At 43.9% G+C, this 17,500-nt stretch overlaps 1 pseudogene across 1 annotated transcript; it reads left to right on the forward strand.

Moving 5' to 3' along the window:
* Positions 1–468: 468 nt before the first annotated feature.
* Positions 469–17,218, forward strand: LOC309653347 (ubiquitin-like modifier-activating enzyme 1; annotated as a pseudogene). The gene is made up of 24 exons (XR_014268801.1): positions 469–537; positions 2,248–2,361; positions 2,480–2,538; positions 2,642–2,810; positions 2,905–3,039; positions 3,680–3,786; positions 3,997–4,108; positions 4,224–4,356; positions 6,220–6,317; positions 6,406–6,552; positions 6,676–6,852; positions 6,969–7,073; positions 7,164–7,244; positions 7,576–7,730; positions 9,667–9,833; positions 9,956–10,152; positions 12,061–12,125; positions 12,347–12,542; positions 13,202–13,276; positions 13,400–13,586; positions 15,069–15,157; positions 15,389–15,481; positions 15,601–15,792; positions 16,450–17,218. The product of XR_014268801.1 is annotated as a ubiquitin-like modifier-activating enzyme 1 (transcript).
* The last annotated feature ends 282 nt before the right edge of the window (positions 17,219–17,500 follow it).

The raw sequence follows: 17,500 nt of genomic DNA on the forward strand, positions 1-17,500 counted from the left end.
CATATCAGGTGGCTGCTGTTATCACAGTTGTATAGAAGAGGACAGTGAGGCATTGGCCCCTAGTCACTTATTAAGTTCAAGAGTGGTAATGGAAATCAGAGCGCTCAGGTGGCAGAGCAGAAATTTTAAATGCTTAAAATATGTGCTGTTAAAAAGAACCATAAGCAGTTCCGGGAAACTTTAGCACCCGTTTGGTTTCATATGCCTCTGTTGCAAGTCTCTTTCGGCACGGACTTCCACTCAGGCCGTTAACACCTAGAGTCTTATATAATTCGAGACCAAAAGTCGAGTTCTCTAGCTTGCTGTCTTCCCTCAGAGTGATTCAGATATGTAACGATGCGTGTTTCAGCTTATACCCATTTTACTGAATGAAGCCACTAGATGGAGCTGTTTTCCTTCTGCCGGCCGCACACGTAATAAGTCACACAAGGGCTGCTGACGTCATCAATGATTCACTACCGGTGCGACGGCGAGTAGGACCAAAATTTTTGTTTGGGCTTCCGGCTCAGCGGCCGCCACTTTATCTCGGCGGTTGAGGTAAAGGAGGCGTGGGCAGTGGAAGAGGGTAAGGCTGCGGCGTCTGCAGCTCTCCTCCAGCCAGTCGGCGGGGGAGGAGGAGTAAAAAGAGGGCGGCGGCCGGGCTTGGCTTCGGCTCCACTTGGAGTTGGCGGCGGAGCGACCCTGCGAACGGGCATTTGTAACAAACGGCCTTTCTCGACACCTCTCCCCGGGCAGGGTTTTCGGGAGGGTCTTGGAGGTGGCTAACTGGGCAGAAGAGGCGGCATGGGGGCGGATGCTGGGGCGGGGCCGATGTTACTCTTTCTTCTCTGTGTTCTGGAATCTGACCTCAGGGCTCCAGAAGCCCAGTTCCTACCTTTAGAATCTAGGGTCCAACATATCTAGCCAAGAACCTTATTCCCTCACAGATCTAGCATGTTATAGCACCAGATTCAATAGTCCCAGTCAATGTATTACATTGAAGACCTTAAACCAAAATTACTATCCTCACAGCTTCCAAGAGAAACCGGAGCCCTGTCAAGGTCTGTTTCCGTCTCATTTCCCTAAAAGAGACCTTTCTCTAACATCTTTACTCACACTTCACTCCCTTTTTTCCTCCTCCTAATCACCTTTCAGAGCTAAAAAAGTACAACACTATGGAATACCACAGACCCTGACTCGTTCTCAGAGACCCCTTCCTCACATCTCACCCTGGTAGTCTCGTCTGTCAGAGATCACTCTGTATGCAGCATTTCTACTTAAAAAATTTTTTTAGCATTTCCCTTTAAAGACCTTTATTACCTGCCGTTAAAGACCTTCCTGTCTATGGCATCTTCAAGAAATGTCCCTACACCCAGAATTTCTACTTAGTTGTCGACCTTCCCAAACTCCATTTTAGCATTTTCCATCAAAAACACTTCTGAATCCAACTTTGTTCTTCACTAAAATGCTTTACTACTAACCCAATATCTGCTGTTAGAAAATACACCCCTTTTTCATCGTCTCAGAATTCTTTCCAGATAATCCCAAGTAACTGCCCTCAGAAGCTCCCAAGGGACCAGATACCAGGTAGGAATTCTTCAGATACATAATCTGCCAGACATCGCTTCCCAGGCCCCCATCACTGCACCAGGGTTTGATAGACCCTTTCAGATTTTGGTTCTAACCACCCCTATCAGAGACTCACCTTCACAGTCTTGCCCAGGGCTCTACCTGTGCATTCAAAAGCAAACACGTTTTCCTACCTTCTTTTAAGATCCTGTTACTCCACATCTTGCCTTATAGTCTCCCCTAGGGCCTTTCAAGTTGCCAATATCTTCATTCAGAAGCCCTCAACTTCTGCTTTCAGCCTCATAGGCCCCTATATCATTATTATACAACCCCTCCCCCAGCACGCTTCCATCAGACTAGATCCTCTTCTCAGCATCTGTTCAGCCTGCATGGTGCTCTGCATCATTAGTCACAGAAGCCCAGCCAGACTTCACAATCTAGCCAGTGTCTGCTCACTCAGTCTTTTAGCCTGTTATCTTCCTGAAACTTTTTATCCTCCATTCCTAGGGAATATCAGCTGTCTGAGCTCAGCCTCCTCTTTCCTCCCTCTCAGAGTAGCTCTAGTACCTAGCATGTCTTCATGTTTCTGTTCTTGAAATGAGGATGCTAGTACTTAAGTCCTTCTCTCCACCAGAGTTACCACTAACAAAACAGAAAAGACTCCCCGTATCTGGCTCACCTCTGACCCTTTTTCTAAAGATGTCCACTTTGCCACGATCGAAGAAACGTATGTCTGGACCTGATCCAAAACCAAGTTCTAATTGCCCTTCTGCATGTTCTGTAATGTTCAAAGTGCCATCAGAACCAACCAACGTGAGTGTCTTTTCCCTAAATCTTGGAGGTGGGATGGTATTGTGGTTGGTGGGAAAGTACCTCTTATTTAAGCGTTTTTTTGCTGTCTTGCTGAAACTTTTTTCCCCTCCATTCCTAGGGAATGCCCAAAACAGGCAGTGCAACAGACGTAGCTGAGGGTCTTTACTCCCGGCAGCTGTGAGTTTGGCTGAGCCTGGGAATGTGAAGCAGGAGAGGGGCACAGAGAGGATAGAGTTGGGTGGGCCAAGCCCTGACCCAGAGTCTCCTTCAAATCTGGCAGGTATGTCCTGGGCCATGAGGCTATGAAGCATCTCCAGACATCCAGTGTGCTGGTGTCGGGCCTTCGGGGCCTAGGGGTGGAGATTGCGAAGAATATCATCCTTGGTGGGGTCAAAGCTGCCACCCTCCATGACCAGGGCACTGCCCAGTGGGCTGACCTCTCATCCCAGGTACCTCTTCCTGGATCCCTTCCCCTTGCCCAAGCACCAAACCCCCTGGTGTCTGCATTCACTTCACTTCTTTCCTTCTTGTACCTTCTTGTAGTTCTATCTAAGGGAGGAGGACATCGGTAAGAACCGGGCTGAGGCATCACATCCCCGCCTTGCTGAACTCAACAGTTATGTGCCTGTCACCACCTACACTGGGGCCCTTGTTGATGACTTCCTTAGTGGTTTCCAGGTACTTTGCAGCAGCACCCTGCCTCCTGACTTACACTCTCAGATCCTTTTCCTGGTTGGTTTGTTCAGTATTTATTTAATGGACCAGCCCTGTGGGTGCTTGCGCTGGGGTTTCCCAGAGAACTTGGGCACTGGAACTCCTGATGCAGCAGTAGGAACTTATCCTGGTGAATAAGGAAGGGAATTCAAAGATGCCCTACCAATCATTGCCGAGCAGGCTTTGCTTTGTTCTGTTTTGTTTTATTTGAGAATTGAAGCAAATGAGTGTAGGATTTGGGGATAAACCCAAACTTTAACTGGGAACAGACTGTGCCTCATTGTTTGACTCCCAGGACATGCAGGGCTGTAGGCAGGCAGGAATGGGTGTTTTTCAAATAAGTGAATTAGTTGTCTTCAAATTCTGTCCTCCTAATACTGTTTTACTTTTCTTGTCATAGTCTGGGGTTTCATATTTCTCTTCATTGAGTTTTACCCTCACTGAGTATGACACACATACTTTGTAAATATTTGTAGAAAAGGTCTGAACCAGTAAGCTTTAGTCCTGACATTCTGCCAACCCCTGGCCTGCCTTTCTCCTTTATTTTCTTATTTCCCTTCACCCCAGTGCCAGTCCCTTTGCATGAGCTTCCTTCTTGTTACAGGTGGTGGTCCTTACCAACTCTCCTTTGGAGGACCAGCTGTGGGTGGGTGAGTTTTGTCACAGCCATGGAATCAAGCTGGTGGTGGCAGACACTCGGGGTCTGTTTGGGTGAGTGCCTGCTTCTTCCTTTATCCCCAGCTCCTTCCAAGCCCAGGCTAAGACCCCCTGGCTCCCAGTGCTGTAATGCTACTCTCAGCCCACCAGGTTTTCCATTCTCCATGTTCACCTCTCCCCCGTTGGCATGAGCACTGATTGCCAGCAGTGATGGCTAAGCTTTCTTAGGAAGTATTCACTATGTCTAAGGGTCTCAGGCACCAGTCCTGTTGTCTCCTTTTACGGGCAGTTGTTCTGTGACTTTGGAGAGGAGATGATCCTGATGGACTCCAATGGGAAACAGCCTCTCAGTGCTATGATTTCTATGGTTACCAAGGTAAGGAGATTGGCCCCAGGGGTTCTGACAGGCATGTGGGTAGCCATAGTCCTCCTTTATGCTCCTGGTACCCTGATCCTACCTCTGAGGCTTTCTTTACTTCTCTTCCAACCAGGACAGCCCTGGTGTTGTAACCTGCCTGGATGAGGCCCGACACGGGTTTGAGAGAGGTGACTTCGTCTCCTTCACAGAAGTTCAGGGCATGAATGAACTCAGTGGCATCAGTCCCCTAGAGATCAAAGTCCTGGGTATGCCAAGACTGGGGGGCAAGAAATGGTTGCCCAGATCAAACAGAGAATTGTCCCTGTGGTGTGGGCTGTCCCACAGCCGAAGAGGTGACACATTTCTGTAGTCTTGACTTGTACCAAAGTCCAAGAGGAGATGCCTCTCTGAAATCTGACTTGGGACTTAGAAGAGATGTGTCCAGGTAGCCTTAATAAAGACATGTGAACTGAGCTACAGGCAGAAAAGGTTTATACCACTAGTATTTGATTCCATTATTATTTTTTGACTATATCTCTGTTTTTTTTTAAACTGTTTTAGAGTGTATAGTGTAACAATCTCTAAGTAATACTTCATCACCGCACATATTAAAGAAAAACTTACAACAAAATGTTTCCACTTTCTGGTTCACCATTTGCTGTCGTTGTATATTTTATGTCATAAACTTCTCAATACATTATTTTTGACTTCACTGTTATACTGTTGAAAAGATTTAAGAAAGTTTATTTTTACCCACATATCACCATTTCCAGTATACTTTTCTGTGGCTCTAGATTTGCATCTGATGCCATTTTTCTTCTGCCAAAGAAAGCCTTTAACATATGTTGTGGAATGGGGTCTGCTGGTGGTGATTCTTTTAGCATTTTAATGCTTGAAATTTCATTTTGCCTGTGTTTTTGAAAGATGTTTTTACAGGGTGTAGCATTTTAGATTTCATTGCTTTAAAGACATGGCTCTATTGTCTTTCCTGCCTTATTTTCCACAGGAAGTCTGCTATTCTTATCCTTGTTTTTCTGTATTTAATGTGCTTATTTTCTCTATCACTGATCTTAATCAATGGAATTATGATATATACATTAGTATAGTTTTCTCCGTGTCTCTTTTGCAGTTTATTAAATTTATATTAACTATGGGTTTATAGTTTTATCAAATTGGGAAAATTTCTGGCCATAGTTTTTTTCAAAATATTACTTTTGCAGCTCACTGCCACCCCATTATCTCTTTCCAGAACTCCAATTACATGTATATTAGGCCACTTGACTTTTTTGTCTTTTTCCCCGCCTCTTTGTTGTATTTCGGATAGTTTCTTCTGCTTTGTTAAATCTCCTAATTTTTTCTTGTGTGTTAATTTGTTAATCACATCTGTTATGTAAAATCACTGGTCAAGAACATTAAAACAACTATTATACATATATTTCACATGTCAAAGAAATTCCCAACAAAGGTGTGGGCTGAAAGAGTTTTTGAAGAAATAATGGCGAAAAATTTACAAATTTGATGAAAACTAAAGCCACAGATCCATGTTCTGGTAAGTTTTGATGGATGGAAGGTAATTGTGAATGTTAGCTTTTTGGAGTTGCGTTTTGTGTTCCTTTAATATTTTTGAGTTTGTTCTAGAGAAATTATGTAGTTGCCATTGGATCGTTTCAGGGCTTACTTCTTTTTCTCTAGAGTGGTATTTAGACATAGGGTACCTGTGCTGTCTGAAGAAATCAGCATTGTGTTTTTGTTGGTTTTTTATGATGCACTATACCTTATTTTTATTTCTTAATTGAAGAATAGTTGATTTAATGTTTAATGTTGTGCTACTTTTTGCTTTACAGCAAAGTGACTCAGTTATCTATATATACATTCTTTTTCATATTCTTTTCCATGATGGTTTATCTCAGGATACTGAATAGAGTTCTGTGTGCTCTACAGTAGGACCTTGTTGTTTATCCATTCTCTATATAATAGCTTACATGTGTTAACTCAAAACTCCCACTGTATGGGGGAGGGGGTTGGGGGAGGAAGGGAGTGGGAGGTTTTCCCATTTTTGTTTTGATAGTGCTGTTGATCTTGTGAGGGAATGAACTGACAGATAACCGTTCATTCTTTTCATCCCCCAGGTCCCTACACCTTTAGTATCTGTGATACCTCCAATTTCTGTGACTATATCTGTGGAGGCGTTGTCAGTCAGGTCAAAGTAACTAAGAAGATGAGCTTTGTGAGTATGAGCAGGAGGGTGTGCTGTATGGTTCCAGGCATCTCTACGTGTTTTACTTTTTTTGGTTCTGATATCTTGCTCTCCACAGAAATCCTTGCCCACTTCACTGGCAGTGCCAGACTTTGTGATAACAGATTTTACCAAGTATTCTCACCCTCTGCAGCTGCACATTGGCTTCCAGGCCCTGCACCAGTTCTGTGCTCAGCATGGCCAGCCCCCTCAGCCCCACAATGAGGTAGATGGGTGGGCAAGCCAGCCAGGTCCTTGAACCAAAGCTCCACTATGCGTCTTCATCTATTTAGTTTTTCTACCTCTCCCTCTCCCCACAGTGGTGTGATTGTTCTTTTTCTCCTTCCAGGAGGGTGCAACAGAACTGGTGACCCTAGCACAGGCTGTGAATGCTCAAGCTCTGCCAGCAGTGCAGCAAAACAGTCTGGATGAAGACCTCATCCGGAAGCTGGCTTATGTGGCTGCTGGGGATCTGGCACCCATAAATTCCTTCATTAGGGGTGTGGCTGCCCAGGAGGTTAAGAAGGTCAGTGCAAGTGGAGGACAGTGCTGGGAGTGGGCCAGGTTCCTTCCTGGCTCTGCTACTTGCTGTCCAGCTCTGATTAACCAGTGATCATTTCCTCTTTCTTACCCCCTCCTCAGGCCTGCTCTGGAAAGTTTATGCCTGTTATGCAGTGGCTGTACTTTGATGCCATTTAGTGTCTCCCTGAGGACAAAGAGGCCTTTACAGAGGACCGGTGCCTTCCAGTATGTGATTGGGGCCCATGGAGAAGACATTATTATGGTTCTTTTAAAGGTGCCTTTTCTCTAACCCTCTCTTCCCTTCACCTGACTCAGTGCCAGAACCGTTATGATGGGCAGGTGGCTGTATTTGGCTCTGGCCTGCAAGAGAAGTTGGGCAAGCAGAGATACTTCTTGGTGAGAGATCCTTTTGGTCAAAAGCTACCTTTATGTCCCCTAGCCTCTGGCCACCTCTTCTGGAGGCTCCTCTTGTCTTACAAGGGAGGGTGTTTGGTTGTACCCTCATCTCATCCCTTTTCCATTTTCTTCATACCAGGTCCTTTATTCCCTGGTCTTGTGCCTCTTTCCTTAGATGACCATGGATTTTTTTGGCCCTGGGACTTAAATATGCAGTAGTAGATCCTCTTACCCTCTCTTGCCATCTCCAGGGGGAGTGAGGACTGATGAGTGGCTTTGTTACCCCAGTGACTCTAACCATCTTCTGTCTCTCTTCTTGGCCACCTCCCAGGTGGGTGCAGGGCCATTGGCTGTGAGCTGCTCAAGAACTTTGCCATGATAGGGCTAGGCTGCGGGGAGGGCGGGGCAATCACCATTACAGACGTGGACACCATAGAAAAATCCAATCTGAATCGACAGTTTCTGTTCCAGCCTTGGGATGTCAAGGTGAGTGGAATGGACATGGTAAGTGGTTGAGCTTTGTTTCTCACTTTTTTCCTGTCTTTTTCTTGTTATCTGTCATACTGCCTTAGGACTTTTTTGTTTCTCTCTTTCCTTCAGTTCTTCCCTTATTTCTTTTTCTCTACCATTCAGTCTTTCTTCCAGCAGATATTTATTGAGAACTTACTACATCTTTCATTTGTGAGTTTACACGTGTCCCCACCCATTTTTTTTTCCTTTGGTTTTTGGTTACGGCTAATGTGGAACTATAGAAGCTAGGTTATAGAGGGATCTCTCTGGGAAGTCTTCTGTAAAGCTCAGTGTTATTTTTGCCTGCTCAGTGTTTATCTTTCCTTTCATTTTATCATGCAAATACTAGGTAATACTTAAGTAGTTAGAATATATAAGATAGCAAAAGAAAGGTTTCTGCTTTTGTGTAGTGAGAAGACATAGTACATGAGAGATTCTCAAATGCAGTGGAGGTTGACAGCACTCTTTCCTCAAGTCCAAAAGATCACAACTGTTTTAAGAATACTAAGACATTATGTCCTTTTTATCCTCATTTTATCAGGTGAAAGGGTAATTTTCCACTCTACTTTAGCAGGCTGTCCCTAACCCAAAGACACAGTATTTTCCAAATGACCAGACCAGTTCATGATGTTACAGAATTGTGCATTAACTAAAGAACCATTCAAAATACAGAGAAAGCCAGAGGGTATTGATGTGGATTCAGTATTTCACCTTGCAACTAAACTTTAAAGTACTATCACTTGTCAAGTTTTGATGTATTTTTTAAAAAATATCAACATTCATCTGAAAATGTGATTGAAACATTTTTCTGTAAGGCTGGGTATCCCTTACATCTTTCAAGCAAAACATGTAATAGATTAAATGCAGTAGATAATGTGAAAATTCAGCTATCTTCTAAGATATTATATAACTTAAAACAAATTTGCAAAACTGTAAATACAGTTTGACTCCTGTCATTAAAGTTTTGTATTGGAGGTTTTTTTCATAATGTTTGTACCATATAATGGAATTATTCCCATTTTTAAATGGAGTAATAATATTTTAAAATTTTCTGAGTTTAAATGTCTAATGTAGGAAATCTTGATAGCTGTGCATCACATAAAAAAAAAACACCTCTTTTTAAGATCGTTATTTTGGACAACTGCTACAGCAAATAATAAATACAAGAGCACAGTATGTGGTTAGAACATCAGAAGGTGAAAAATACTGTGTAGGGGCGAGAATGAAAAACAAGATAAAGAATTGGAAGTGCCATGAGAGGGTGGTTTGCAGTGTGGTAAAGGAAATCCTCATTGGAAAGGTGGTATTTCCACAGAGAATTAAAGATGATATACGAGAAGAGGAAGAAATCTCAGGGAAGAGTATGTCAGGTGAAGGTAACAGTGTGAGCAAAACCCTGAGGTTGGAATATGCCTGCTGTGTTTATGGAATAGAGACAGAGACAGACCATGGTAAGAGAGAAGGTTGTAAAAGTAATAAGGACCAGCTCATTTTACCCTTAGTGAAAGTGGGAATCAGGAGAGGGTTTTGAGAAGGAGAGGAATGTGATCTGACTTGGACTTTCAGAGGATCCTTTTTGTTTTTGTAAGTTCAGAGGACCTTGGTTTTCTTTGGGTGAATGCACTCCAACTCTGAGTGCTAGTAACTAAAAAAAACAATGGATGTTCGGTAGACAAAAGAGCAGATATTCAACCCATTGTCTCCTATTGTATCACTGTTTTCCTTTTTTATTCACCCCATTCCCCATTTGTCCCAGCCCAAGCTGTGTGGCATTTGTCATAGACCACAGAGCCTCCTGACCTCAGAGCCTAGGTCTTGTGCATCATTACATAAATCAATTTTCAGAACAGCTCTGTAAAGTTTTGTTGGGTGATTATATGAATGGCCGTTCTGTTTCTCCATCCCTATGCAGAAATTGAAGTCTGATACAGCTGCTGCAGCTGTGAGCCAGATAAATCCACACATCATGGGTGATGAGCCATCAGAACTGTGTGGATCCTGACACAGAGCATGTGTATGATGATAACTTCTTCCAAAACCTGGATCGTGTGGCCAATGCCCTGGACAATGTGGATGCCCGTGAGTTTTGCGGGTGGGTGAGGATGAGGGGAGAGTAATGTGTGTGTTTTAGGGAGTGTGTGTCACTGTGTCCTATCCTGATGTTATTTTCCCCACCCTCACCTGCTGCAGCTTTCTCACAGACACGTATATGGACCGCTGCTGTGTGTACTACCGTAAGCCACTTCTGGAGTCAGGCACACTGGGTACCAAGGGTAATGTGCAAGTGGTTATCCCCTTCCTGACAGAGTCATACAGCTCCAGCCAGGACCCTCTTGAGAAGTCCATCCCCATCTGCACACTGAAGAACTTCCTGAATGCCATCGAGCACACTTTGCAGGTGATCAGCCTTGCAGGGAGAAAGAGGTGGAACAGATAGGTACCTGGACAGTGTCTCAGATACCAAACTCCTGTTATTCAGATGATGAAGCCTCAGTGTATGTAACATCTGCCCTCTCTTTAACTGTCCTTCACTCACTTTAAACCTAGCAGCCTAAGTTTTTCAAAATGATGTTTTTTTAACTTGAAATTTTTATTTTGGAAACATACAGGGAAATATTATTTATACCATGTAAAATACTTTATGTAAGAAGTGTATATCTAAAAAGTGAGGATATGTTTCTTTGTATAGAGGATACTATTTTCTTGTTGAACAAAATTAACTTAATATCATCTCTGCTAGTTATTTAAATATCTCTAATATTAAGTCCACATTTAGGACTAATTTTCTAATTGTTTCCCAAAATATGTTTGATAGCTTGTCAGCATAGTTGTGTTTATATAGTACACATACATACAAAACAGCATACCTATCATGTAGATTGACAAAGTAAAAACACCCCATTAACTGGCCCTCAGAACTTAGCCCTAGTTACAGTCCCCTTTCAAACCACAAATAACCATCATTTTATCAAAATGATTCTTAATGCAGTCTTTGAGGCTATGTTTAGGAAGTATGGGAATAGGAAGAAAATGAGCAGTAACAGTTCAGTCTGTCACTTTTCCTTCCAGAATGGATGAGTTTATACTTGTGGACTCAGTTCAGTATGTGTCTTTCTCCCTGTCCATACATCCCATGTTGGTGTGTGGGTGTGTGTGTGGGTGTGTGTGTGTAGGGGTGTGTGTGTGTGTGTGTGTGTGTGTGTGTAGATACAGAGAGACTGAGAGAGAAAGAGATGTGTTTGTGTGTGTGTGTTCATTTCTATATATATAAAACCTCTACTAGGTTATGGTTCTATTACTGTGTTTCTCTGTACCCGGCATGCAGAAAGGCCAATAAAAAGGCTTTTAAAACAAATATACTACGTGCCCTTGGACTTAACCTCTTCATGCTTCACATTCCTTATCTGTAAAATTGGAATGACAGTAGTAACTCTCACAGGACTTCTGTAAAGCATTTACACTTAATATGTCCTTGTGACTTTCAAACTAAGCTTTAAATATACACGTGTACTTATTTCATATTAACTCCATGAGGTGTGGTTTTACTGTTACAGTGTATGTTTTTGAAATGAGGATACATGAGTAAAGATATACCTGATGGTCACAAAACTGTGGCAGAGCTGGCATTTGAACCTGGATTTCCAGCATCAAGATCCTCCAGATCACTTCACCAGTGACTATTTATCGACCTCCTAATTCTCATGGGGCAAACCTCTGTCTTACTTTCTGCCCAATCCCCAGAACCTGTGTGGAGATCATTCATGTTTTATTCTTGGTGTGAACTTTTTCTTTTATTGAGGCATGACATACCTAGGGTAAGGTGTGCATCTTAATAAATTCTGCATGGATGTACACTTGTGTATTTTTTTAAAAAATATTTTTAAATTTTATTTATTTATTTTTCGCTGTGTCAGGTCTTAGTTGCGACATGCTGGATCTTCCTTGTGGGTTCTTTTGTTGTAGCACACGGGCGTAGTTGCCCCACAGCATGTGGGATCTTAGTTCCCCAACCAGGGATCGAACCCATGTCCCCTCATTGGAAGGCAGATTCTTTACCACTGGACCACCAGGGAAGTCCCTACACTTGTGTATTAACCTCTGCCCAGATTAAGATCATTGGTTTTTAAATTGCAGTGGTGGGGGCTTGACAAGTTTGAGGAGTCACATTGGGAGGGCTTCTTTCCTCTGTTCTCCCATAGTAGCCATGCTCTTCCTATTTGCTGTATTTCCTGATGGTCTTCCTAATGCCTACAGAAACATATTTGTTTCCCATAACCCACGTAGTGTTTATTTGCTCTGTCTGCATTGGGCTCGGGATGAGTTCGAAGGTCTCTTCAAGCAGCCAGCAGAAAACGTCAACCAGTACCTAATGTGAGTAATTCTGTCCAAATCCTCACTCACCCTGTCTCCTGCCTGTCAGTCAAAGCATTCTGTAACCAGTGTAACACTTAGGACCTGGCCTACTTTTCGAATAAACTGATGATTCCTTGGGCCTTATAACTTTGGGAGTCAGGACTGACTTTTCATGGAGTTAAGCTCACTCTGGGATCACTGTGTAATTTGGAGTTTGTGTCCCCTCTAATTCTTGATAGAGATTCAACGTTTGTGGAGAGAACACTGCACCTGGCAGGCACCCAACCCCTGTAGGTGCTGGAGGCTGTGCAGCACAGCCTGGTGCTTCAGTGGCCATATACATGGGCTGACTGTGTGACCTGGGCTTACTACCACTGGCACACCCAGTACTCCAACAACATCAGACGGCTGCTGCACAGCTTTCCCCCGAACCTGGTATTACACTCTTGTGGGGTCCATTTGTCAGAATAGGCTTACTGGAAATGGTTTGCTACACGCTTTTGACATGATTCATTGCAATTAATCCAGTTGTGGCAAGCCCACCAAGTCCCAGAGATCTCATAAAATGAACAAGCGAGTGATTTTTGAAGTCTAAGACCTATTCCTCCCGACCCCTCTCCTCTACCTGCCCATCCCTGTTCTCTCAAGCAAGATACTTGGTACCTATTTCCCTTAGATATGAGATGAGTCATTCCAGATTCCCAGTCAGGGCTATAGAGATTGTAGAAGAGAAATTTTGTTGTTAAGAGCACAGGACCGAGGTGGGTTCAAGTCTCAACTGCATTTGATATTGGGACTAATCATGTATTCCCTATCTGTACCTCAGTATCCTCATGTAGGAAGTAGGAATAATGGTGACCTAATTTCATGAGAGTTTTATGAGGGCTAATTGATATTTATTAAGTTAATAAATTAATTATGTTAGTACATGCCTGGCAATCCATACACGTTCCTTAAATAGCTCTGCGTCTGGCACAAAGTGAGTGCCCAGCGATACTAAGTTGGGACTTCCGGGCTTGAAAATGAGGAGTCACAATTATCAGAAAGACCTCTCCTCTCAGGTCCCACTGCCCCCAATCTTTCTGTTTTCATAGCTTACAAGCTCAGGAGCCCCTTTCTGGTCTGGGCCTAAACGCTGTCCACACCCACTCATCTTTGATGTCAGCAGTGTAAGTCTCCTCCCTCGGGTCCCCGACAGTCGGGTAAAATGTGGGTACGTGGATGGGAAGGAGGCTGCGGCTCCTTAGGTGAGTACTGATATGCTTACCCCTCCATACCTTGCCTTCTCTTAGCCCCTGCATCTGGACTACGTGATAGCTGCTGCCAGCCTGTTTGCCCAGACCTATGGGCTGAGGGGCTCTCAGGACCGAGCTGCTGTGACCATACTCATTCGGTCTGTGCAGGTCCCTGAGTTCACCCCGAAGTCTGGTGTCAAGATGCATGTTTCTGACCAGGAGCTGCAGACCGCTTCCTGTGTTGGTGAGGGTGTTTAACTAGTTGGCCTACAGCTAGCATCCTTCTTATCACCTATCTATGCAAGCCTCCTCTGTACTTGTGTTTTGCCACTGGCTCTGCTCTGAGATCTCAGGCCTGAGATTTATCCACACTGTCCTTTGGTCCTTGCTTCTTCCAATTTAAAATAAGGTTGGTTGGTTGAGGCAAATTCTCCGATGCGCTACTACTTTGTTCTTCCCACTCTTTCTCTCTCAGGTGCACCAGTTGTCCGCCTCTTTTCTGTGTGTGTGTTTGCTTTGTTTTGTTCTTTCCTCTGTTTCTTTTTGTGTTTGTATGCAGGGACAAATGGATATGATCTTTACCAGTAGTCTCTCTGCCTTGATTTCTTCCCTGGTTCATTTCATTATAGATCTCCTCATCCACCTCCCTACCTTCCTTCGGTATGCATCTTTACCCTGTTTTTAACCTCCATATATCTTTCCTCATCTCCCTCTCAAGATAGCCCTCCTCATCTCTCCATCTATAACTACCCCCCAACTCAAATTTCCCTCCCTCTCCCCTATCCTGTCTCATGCTCTGTAAGTCTTCCAGTACGTTTTATCTTCTATGTGTATATCCTTCAATTTCTTCATCTGTATATCTCTCCCCTCCTCATATATTTCCCGCATTTCCCTTCCCAAATAACTACTCTCTCATGTTCCTCTTTGTATATTTTCTTTATATATCTCCCTACCTGTCTCCCTTTCAGGTATTTTGTACTTTCTCATTCTCTGTACATTCTCTTAATCTTCACCTTTATTCCCCTTGGTCTCCCTCTTCAAATTTTCTCAGGTTTATCCCATTTCATATTACTCTCTTCTTTCCTGTCTGTGCATTTTCCCCCAATGCCCCTTTCTGTATCTTTTATCCTTCTGTCTCCTGTTTTCCCTTATATCTTCCTTCATGTCTCCCCTTCTCTCTCTATGTCTTTCTTTTTCAGTATGTTCCCATTGACATCCTTTTTTTAAAAAATTGTGGTATGAAACACAAAAGATTTACCATCTTAACCATCTTTAAATATAGTAGACTTCCATTTTGGAAGGCTTAATACTTCATTGAATGGATTTTAAGGCTGAATATTTTAAGGCTTAATATTTCATTGGATGGATAGATAACGTTTTTCTATCCACTCATTCATCAGTGAACAACTTTGGTTGCTTTCACCGCCTATCTGTTATGATTAGTGCTGCTGTCTACATCCTTTCTTAGTGGCTTTATCTCTTTCCCTCAGTGGCTCTAGATATATCTCCATGTCCCACACACCTGTCTGCCTTTTTCTTCTCTGAGGTGTTTTCTGCCCTATCTTTCCCCCTTCCTTTTACTCTTTCCCATGATGTGTCTCCTTTTCAAATCCTTTATCTGCCTGAACATCTCTGCCCAACCCTGGACTCCTGCTTTCACCTCAGACCCTGGCCTGGGATCTAACATGTATCTAAGGACTAACATGTACTACCTCCCTTTCTGCAGATGATAACCACCTGCAAGAGCTCAAGGCCATGCTGCCCAGCCCAGAGAGCCTCCCTGGGTTCAAGAGGTACCCCATCAACTTTGAGAAGGTGCTGTGATGGGGACCTTCAACAGTGTAGGAGGATGGGCTGAGCCATCCTAAGCTTTTGTGGGGATTACAGGCCTGCCACATGGCCCAATTACCTTTTGTGGTCTGGGCCAGTATTTGGCTGGTCTGGCAGGTAATTGAGGTGAATATACTCCAGTCCCCAGTATCCAGGAAACCTTTTGTTCCTTTAACTCTGTGTCTCCTGTTCTTCCTCTGTCTCCACTCACAATAGGATGATGACAGCAACTTTCATATGGATTTCATTGTGGCTGCATCCAATCTCCGGGCGGAGAACTATAACATTCCCCCTGCAGACCGGCATAAGGTAACAATAGACCTAACCTTGCACCCCTTTCCAAGTTTGAGTCTGCCACATTTGACCTCTTCTGTAGACCTTGAACATCTCTTAACAACTACCTCTGCTCATCACCTTCTGTGTTACAGAGTAAGTTGATTGCAGGGAAGATCATTCCAGCCATTGCCACAACCACAGCAGCTATAGTTGGCCTTGCATGTCTGGAGCGGTACAAGGTGGTGCAGGGACACCAACAGCTTGAGTCCTATAAAAACAGCTTCATCAGCTTGGCCCTGCCCATTTTCAGCTTCTCTGAGCCCCTTGCCCCACACCATCACCAGGTAAGGGCTTGCTTGTATAGAAACCTTTGGTGTTACCCATCAGTGAGTGATGCTATGTGTGGGGGTGGGGTAGAGGTTGTGTGTATCTTATCTCTGTAGAACTGGCTCTAGTTTTCATCATACCAGGTGAGAGGCTTTCTTTTTTTTTTAAATTTATTTATTTTATTATTGTCATTATTTTTAAGCTGGTGGGTTTTTTTTCTTTTTAAATTAATTAATTAATTAATTAATTTATTTTTGGCTGTGTTGGGTCTTAGCTTCCGTGCAAGGGCTCTCTCTAGTTGCGGCGAGCGGGGGCCACTCCTCATCGTGGCACGCGGGCCTCTCACTGTCGCGGCCTCTCCTGCTGCAGACCACAGGCTCCAGACACGCAGGCTCAGCAGTTGTGGCTCACGGGCCCAGCCACTCCGTGGCATGTGGGATCCTCCCAGACCAGGGCCCAAACCTGTGTCCCCTGCATTGGCAGGCAGATTCTCAACCACTGCGCCACCAGGGAAGCCCGAGAGGCTTTCTTTAATTTTGTGTATCCTTTGTTCATTGTTTGAACCTGTGCAAAGTAGGAATGGAACTGGCATGTTCGTGAAAGAAAGAGGAGCATGTGATCTTGGCTTGCTCCCGTTTCACTCTTTGTGATTTACTCTATGCTTTGTCCCACAGTACTATAACCAGCAGTGGACATTGTGGGATCGCTTTGAGTTACAGGGGCTGAAGCCTAATGGTGAAGAGATGCCCCTCAAGCAGTTCCTTGACTACTTTAAGGTAAGGCCCCTTCACTCACTGCACCTGTGGTGGTGGTTGCCCAGGTTACTGGTACTGTCCATCCCAGTGACACTGTTGCCCCTCCTCCTTTCCACCCTCCACAGACAGAGCACAAGTTAGAGATCACCATGCTGTCCCAAGGTGTATCCATGCTCTACTCCTTTTTCATGACAGCAAGCAAGCTCAAGGAACGGTTGAATCAGCCATGAGTTGGGCCAGTGGGCAAGCAGAAACAGGTCCTGCCTGGGGTGGGAAGCATCAGCTAGCTATGCAACTCATGTTCACTGTTCTCCTTACTTTATTTGTCTCCGTAAGTCCTTTCCTCACTTTCTACTTCCCTGACCCTCTTTTTCCTCACCCCAGGATGACAGCAATAGTGAGATGAGTATCAAAGCGACAGCTGGGACACCACGTTCAAGCACTGGTGCTTGAGCTGTGCTGCAAGGACGAGAGTGGCGAGGATGTGGAGGTCCCCTATGTACGATACACCCTTCGCTGATCCCTCTACACCCATCTACCTCATTCTCAGTCAAGTCAATCTATTTCAGTTTCTCTTAGAGTCGTGGCAAAAGCTGAGCCTTAAGTTCTTTTGAGAACTTTTTGTTGTTGTTGTTGCTGCTATCTACTGTTTGGAGTTGGAATTCTTAATAAAGAGTTATTAATCCAAGTGTGTCATATCCTTCTTTTGTCAAAGGCCTGCACCCTGTTGTCTGTGGGAAAGACCAGCCTTTCTTTAGCTCTGTAGGTTCAGGTGATAATACTAAAGGCTCAGCCCCTCCGCACCAGCATGGAATTTGCCTCACATCCAAGCTTATGAGAAAAGATTAAATCCAACTGTTCTGGTAAATCATTGGTTTGCTATTTTTTCCTTTGTCCTCTCTGTTTAAAAAGAAATAGAAGTGAGAGTGGCATAGACATATATACACTACCAAGTGTACAATGGATGGCT

The sequence above is a fragment of the Balaenoptera physalus genome (assembly GCF_965194825.1).
Source record: "Balaenoptera physalus genome assembly, chromosome: Y".
NCBI classification, from domain to species: domain Eukaryota; kingdom Metazoa; phylum Chordata; class Mammalia; order Artiodactyla; family Balaenopteridae; genus Balaenoptera; species Balaenoptera physalus.